Genomic DNA, 7,587 nt, shown 5'->3' with positions numbered 1-7,587 from the left:
CCCACGAAAAGTCAAAGAGGATCAAGTCAAGTTTAGATCTGAGCTGTTTGCTTGTCTAAAATCATATAACTCCTATTACAGTAGGTTTTAAAGACCGTTTTGTCTTAGTTTCTTTTAGATTTTATATCTTGATTCAGATTTTTTCTCACATGGCATGCACATAAAGGTCTGCAGTTCAATCTGAGCCAGGATGCAGTCTGCTGCTCCTCTTCATGCTGGAAAACATCGTCACTCATTTTCAAGCTGTGTGTGTGTGTATGTGTGTGTGCACTTATTTAATCCATATGTGTTGTCATACAGGGTTTTTGTTTTTATTGTTGTTGTTGTTGTTGTTGTTTTAAAGGCTAAAGTTAAACTAATCCTAAAATATAAGATGTGTTTCGTACTTTATTTTATCCTAATGGAAGTCACCCAGAGGAGGACAGGCGATCTGTGGAAAAGGGCACAGTAACATCAGCTTTTCTAAACATTTGCACACATGACACACTGCCAGGAGCTCGGAAACCTCCCACTGCAGATATACAGTATTCACTTTTTTGAAGGGAACAAAACAAATGAAACAATCTTCCCTGTAAGAGAGAGAATAATTACCATGTTGTATAATTATATGTTACATGCTGGGATATGAAAATGTTCTATCAAAAATAAATGTTAGTTTAGGGCTGTAAAACAGGTCCAAAAATAAAAATGCAGCTTAGATAAATGTCATCAGTTGAAGTTTTTAACAATTTCCAGGTCTATATGTATATTCTGGGACTAAACTAAAGGTCTTTGCACGGTTTACAGATTTAAAAACTCCTTATTCTCATACTTCCTATACTGGCTCTTTTATGCAGCCCCTCAGTTCAGCCTCTGTTTGTTTTAACTCTTGTCTCTTTTGGCTCCCAAATTGATAAGTCAACTCTGTTCCCACGAAACTTTCTCCACCTCCGGAGGAAGCTTGAAACAAACAGTCTCTTCATTTTCGAATGCAATCCGTAATATGTGAGAGGACAAATGGTGCATAAGTATTTTACATTTACCCCAATTTTTGGAACTTTGATAATGTTTAACATACATATCCAACATTATAGCAGTAAGAAATTAACAGAAAACCACATAATTCACAATAAAAACCAAGTAGACATAAGCAAACTGGTATGTTGTTGCTCAATTTAATCGAATCCTTATTAAATAGACAGTTTATCTGCAGTAGGCTCTCTATCTGGCCATAATTATATGTGTATGACAACCCTGATATTGTACTTTCAGGTCCATCTGTTGCTGGCCATTTGATAGTAAGTTGAGGTTAACAAAAAACACCTCATATGGCAGAGAGCAGACTGACCTCTGGATAATGAGATACCACTCTGACATAGAGCACCCCAGATGGGACTCGAACCCACAATCCCTGGCTTAGGAGGCCAGTGCCTTATCCATTAGGCCACTGGGGCAATTCTGTACTCTTCATTGGACATCATCTCTGCATGTCCGTACAGTGGAGCTTTCTCTTGTCACACATAAATTCAGAAAATGCAGCAGGGATGGAGGATGCACCCTGAATCATAAAGGCATGTCGGAGTGCACTATCAGAATTCATTTATTCATATTTTTTTATCTGACTCTGCCTCGTCCCTTTTGCCCTCTCCCCCCCTCTCTCTCTCACACACACACACACATACACACCAACGCTTCGTATCTTTTTGAGAATTCACCCCGGATTGAACGGCCCTGTCGCAGCGTGTTCATCCACCAAACAGTGTGCAACACAATGATAGTGAATGATTCTCCTTCCCATTTTATTCTCCTCCAAACACTGCGCTTTCCTTCAAGACTGCATCCGAAATTGAAAGACCCCTCGGCACGAATCTTTAAACTTCGCACTGCAATGGTGACTGCTTTTGTTACTCACTGCTTTTTCTTACATATTTGAAAAAACACTGAATGCAACCTAAATGGAAAGATAGATGGGAGAAGAAATGTGGTGACAGACTTTCTTTGAGTTGGAGGTCTGTCTCGTTAGTATGCACTCCCCTGCTCAACTTTGAGGAACAGACGGTCACCATGACACATTATGAGCTCTGTGAATATCCTAACAGCAGTTTGTATTCATTGCATGGTTTCATTGGTTTCTCCATCCATGTGTCCTCATATGTTTAGCCTCTTGGGAGACAACTTTAGAGCGGGTGAATGTCTCCAAAAAAAAGCCAAACAACATAAAAGTGTCAAATATTTTAAGGGAAAAAGTTCAAACTTCTCTGATTAAGTGCTAAAAATACCGTGTGAAACCTCAAAGGACAAAATGTGTTTCATGTGCTCAAACATGCGCTGAATATGCAAGTGGTCAGCGGCCATTTATTTTTTTTAAAGAACCTGATCCAATTAAGGCAGACACATTCTCATGAAGCCTTAATTGAATCAGGTGTGCTAGCTCAGAGCTGCAGCAGAAACACTGCGGGAAAGCTGAGCATCGAGGCCTCCGCTGGGAAATTCTCCATTAGACTAATCACACTAATAAAGACAGACTTTTTGGGGGAGTCACCTCAAGGCACTGAGTGATGAGAGGATTGACACTGTAACCGTTGGTGTACAGAGTCAGCATTTAGCTTACAGCACCTTTAGCTAAGTAACTGTGAAGTGAGAAAATGGAAAGTCGCTGAAGCTTTAAAGCTGCAGTACATGGTGAGTTTGTTGGCTTGGTATTTAGAAAATTGCCTTTTTAGAATTCCATTGTTTTTGAGTTACGGACTTGATGAAATGAAAAATGGGGACATTTCAAGTTTGGCAGGCAATACACTGAATCATTAAAATATCCAATGTTATTATCTGATATAATAAAAGAGGGCGGACAATTCCAGTTTCATGTACTTTTTGGGGTTGTTACTTACTGAGGTCATTGATTCGACTCGGTTCCTAAGTGCTCCTGACTGCTGTAACGACATTCATTAACAGTCATTGGAGTCAACTGAGGCCAAATGTAAATGACGCTCTTAACGATTCTCGTTACAGCAGCCAGGTGTTCCAACGACTGCCATTTACATTTGGCCTCAAGTGACTCTCCGACGGCTCTAAATGATTGCCGTTACAACCAGCCAGGAGTATTAACGAATTAAGTGGTATCAGTGAACTTGATAACGACCCCATAGAGGTTAAATACCTTTGGACTCCTCGTTCCTAGCTAATCAGAAGTGAAGAGGGCGCCTTGGACGAGAGGCGAAATGTCTTCAAGGATCTTAAACTAGCAAGTCCAGCTGAGCCCTTGATTCTCCTCTGAAAACTATCAGAAACACGATGACAGACAGACAGACAGACAGAAAAAACAAGTATATCACAGAAACACTACAGATAAGACAGAGCTGTCTGATGTGGACAGTCAGTCAGTGGCCCTTGAAGTCCAGGAAGAATAACAGAAGAAGAGAAGATGAGCAAAATTGCAGCTAAATCTTTTTTTTTCTCTTCTAGGGAAGGCTCAACTTTTTTTGAAGAATGTGGTGACAGAGTGCAAAACCAGCGCAGGCAATCAAAAGAAGTTTTATGCTTGATGCTGTTCTACCACTGCCGTTCTTTTTCCCCCCGCTGCCAATTGGAAAAAGAGCAATGACAAAAGGTGCAGTGAACCATTGTATCGCCTTGACCTGGGCGTATAAATGGAAATTCTTTCATCATGTTGTCATTAAAATAGCATTTTGGTGTCTTGGAAAGAGTCATTGTACTTCCTCTGTTTGGTCTTCGTCACCTTGTGTCACTTTTTCCTACTTTTTTTAACTTCTCCACCATTCTTTCTACCTTTCTTTTCTTTTCTTCCTCCTTTCTAACTTTTCAACCTTCCACACTCCTTTTCTTATAGATATATGGATACATATTATAAAGTCTGTGATACAACACAGTAGTTTGTGGTAAAGGTCGTGTACTGTTTGGTAAATCTATAGTATAATGCTGCAGGTTATATCACACATTAACACAGGATCTGCTTTAACTCTGGTACTTTTAGGCACCACATTAATATTATAGGAACATATAGAGGGAGTTTTTAGTAAAGGGTACACTATTGGATAAAATACTTTGGTTAATTCCCATAGTTTTGGACTTTAGAGAGGGGCAGGTCTTTATGCTAAGCTAATGAACATTGTCTAGCTCTGGGAAAGAAAGAAAATAAGCAATGAAATGTCTGAATTTTAACCACAATCTTACTATTGGCTTCAGTTTGTGCCTCTTAATATTAAATTTGCACCACAGAGCTCAGCATCAGTTTTTCTGCAAGATGAACCAATAAAACAAGACTTGCCTGTTTTAAAAATGTTAAAAATCACTTTAAACGTAGCAAATAATTTATTTTTCATCCAGATTCTTTACGAGGAATGATTATTAATTATGGAAACACATTCAAAAGTGATGTAAGATGATCTTCTGCATGGGTTGGGCTTCATCCTCAACAAAAACAGATGCTTACTTTAATGCTGAATGATAAAAAAAAAAAAAAAAGATTTTAAAAAAGTAGTTGAGGTGCCTCTTTTGCATGTGCTGAAAAATAAACAATGACAAATCAGCTTGATTAACCTACATGGACATTTTTAATAAAATATCACCTTATTCTCACCATGCCGAGAGAGTAAAATTAAATTCCTCCTTGGAGAGAAAACACTGTTGGCTGTGCTGTCAGCTGTCAGAGTAATAGCACTTGCAATTGCACTATATTCAGCAGTATACTTTCAAACTAAAAGTCATTGCCCAGTCATTTTGCAGTATTACATAAATTTGTCTTGGACACAAAAAAACAACCAATTGCCAATTCTGGACAGGACAAGTGAAATAAAAACGGTATATCTTAGCTATATTGCCCTATATTGTAAACTGATTTAAAGATTGCTTTCTGTTTTCACCATAACACGCATAAATAAGCCCTAAATTAAATTGCACTGAAAGAAAGAGAGAAAGGAGCAGACAGGTCCTGACTCAACGGGGGCTCAGTAAATAAATATCTCTCTATCTCGTTCACTGTCTCCTCTGCAGATGCTCGAACCTTGAACAGTGATTCGTGAGGTTGCTGCGTCATGCATCAGCCCTGACCGATAAAGGTGAAGTCTGTGTGTGTGTGTGTGCATGTAAATTATAAGAAGAGACAGAGAGAGAGGCTATTTCAGTTGTTGTTTTAGAAACTTAAAGCAGGTTTTGACAGAAGTAATTACAGATTTTGTACTTTCATGTATAATTTAGCTGTAATTTTGACTTGAATGTGGCTTCATTTAAGGAATTAAAGGTGTACTATTCTGGATTTTCACAATAAAACAATGTCTAGACTCATACAAAAGTAATTATTTTTAAAAATAATCACTTATAACCAACTAGAAGTAAGTGTTGGTGTATCTACCTGCCTGTATTTACTTATTATTTTGCCAGTAACAGCATGCAGTGTGTGAAGGTCAGGACTCAAAGCAAAGGTTTCATTACTGTCTCCGTCTCTCTCCTCTTCTCTCCTCCGCTCTGCTCTCTGTCTCTGTGTCATTGATCTTTTAAAGAGCTGCAGATGTGTGTGTGTGTCTGTTTGACCGAGGCTGAGGCTGAGCTACACACACACACACACACACAGAGCCGAGCAGAGAGGACCACAACAGACAGGATGAAGCTCTACTTTCACTCTACAAAATCCTCCAATGCAGCATCTTCCCACAGAGGTATGGCTGTGTTTATTTATGCTTTAGAACAATCACTGGGAATTATGGTGCAATGTTACTCTGACTCCATAGACTTAACTAATCTGGGCACATATAGCTTTTTGGAGCTTCTGTTTAAAAGTCAATGAGGCACACATCACACACACGTAACGGAGATTGGATCAATGTTGCTGTAGACACTTGCCTGTGTTGACATCAGCAGGTAGATCAGGTAAAGTTTGCTAATGTCTTCCAGCAGTTGCAGATTCACTGACAATAACTGTGACTGGCCAGCCCAGTGTAGGGATCAAACCCACAACACTGGAGCCATTTTAGGGCGTCCAGTCACATGATCACCTTTGTTGTTGGCCTTTTTGCAAGGGAAGTTAATCTTACAGGGCAGACTTTCCCGGATGTGTTGTCTTGTTGTAATGTTGCCGTCTTTATTGCTTTCATTTTTGAACATGGCGTACTCAGTTCTCTGCCTTTTATTGTCTTTGTCAAAGTGAGTAAAACACCTTTGGTCACATGCTTATTTATTGCAGAGATTGAGATAGTAGTTATAATCAGTTATCCTGCTGCAAATATTTATTTATCTGATGCAAGGTTGGGAGGATTATGACTCTTCCTTGGTGTGTATTTTAGCTTCAGTGCTGCAATCAGTTCACATATTTATACGTTTTATTGCATAACAGCAGTCAGGATTCAGATATTGGTCACTACAGGGATCAAAGCCACAACTTTGGCCATATTGGCACCGCGCACTGAGCCAACTAGCTTGATCTTCTCGTGTTCCTCAACAAAATGCATTTCTGTTAAACTGGGACAGAACGCAGTGAATGCTTTTAGGATGCAAGAGGCAGCGAGAGAGATCGATGCTTGCATACTCATGTACCTTTTGTTTCTGTGAAGCAACAGAGAAGTCAGGCACTTCTTCTTTGGGCCACTAAGTCACATGGGAGCTGATATCAAGTCAGAGTGAGCAAGCCAAAAATATCTGAATTTAATTAATTAAACACCCAAGAATGAATTAACCTTGAAAGAGACAGTGACAAAAGAGAAACTAAGACTATTCTACATACAGTATGCATTCACCTCTTGACAGTTTCTGTTTAATTGAAGGTTAGTGCTTACAGTAGAAGACGCAGGCTGACTGTTTGGCCTTCAGGTAATCTGTAAACATCACCTACATCTTCTGTGGAAGTGGTAAATTTCCTTTTCTTCCTCTCCCGTGTGATAAATTCATATAATAAATCAACAACGCTTCGATATATTAGACTAAATAGGAATATTAAATAATAAAACATGAGTAAAACAACACATTTGCCAACCGTGGAGTATTTTGTGTTGTTGTGGCTTTACAGAAAAACTAACTCAGGGCTCACTGTTGTGAATTCAAAGCAGCCAGACTGCATTTTCAGTGTAGACATGGAGCCATTTCTCCAATTTACAGACTTTGGCTGCACAACAAGCCTAAATTATGTACCAAGAGCTACGGAGAATCAATAAAGTGGTAATTCAAGAGTGAGGTTTTTTTGTTTTGAGCCTTTTTTAAAACAAGGTGTACTTTGAGATGATGTGATCGATTCGGGAAGAAAGGTATTTTGAAGTATAACCAAAAGATATATTCGATGAAGCACTTCTGACCTTTGCCAATTGTGTTTCACTCACGTTGATGTTTTTCGCTGAAGGTTAAAAGCTGCCAAGCTGACAGTAAGAGGTGATTATGACACACAGATGGATTGGAGCATTGCCCAAGAGTTAAAGAGAGCTCTTCCGTACTATAGATGCCATGTCTGAACTTACACTCACACAGATACACTGACCTCGACTCTTTCCAGCTAATTAATAATAATCCGTTCATTATTATATACGCTGTGGCCCTTGGGACTTGTAAGACACAGCAATGCAGACTGTAATTAATGTTGTGACCCTTCGAGAGGAGAGATAGGTCGAG

The 7,587-nt window shown here is 39.1% G+C and overlaps 1 protein-coding gene and 1 non-coding gene across 2 annotated transcripts in view; one reads left to right on the top strand and one right to left on the bottom strand.

The window, feature by feature from the left end:
* Positions 1-1,360: 1,360 nt before the first annotated feature.
* On the bottom strand, positions 1,361-1,433 carry trnar-ccu (transfer RNA arginine (anticodon CCU)). Its single transcript has one exon. It is a non-coding gene; the product is annotated as a tRNA-Arg (tRNA).
* Positions 1,434-5,556: 4,123 nt separating this feature from the next.
* LOC128354250 (fibronectin type III domain-containing protein 4-like) overlaps positions 5,557-7,587 on the top strand; it is an 84,506-nt gene continuing 82,475 nt past the window's right edge. The window contains exon 1 of the mRNA XM_053314511.1: positions 5,557-5,651. The gene's annotated coding sequence lies outside the window, so the exon portion shown is untranslated. The remainder of the gene's footprint in view (positions 5,652-7,587) is intronic.

This window comes from Scomber japonicus, chromosome 24, assembly GCF_027409825.1.
Source record: "Scomber japonicus isolate fScoJap1 chromosome 24, fScoJap1.pri, whole genome shotgun sequence".
NCBI classification, from domain to species: Eukaryota; Metazoa; Chordata; class Actinopteri; order Scombriformes; family Scombridae; genus Scomber; species Scomber japonicus.
Note: the sequence above shows the minus strand (reverse complement) of the source record. Positions and strands in the feature narration are given on the sequence as shown.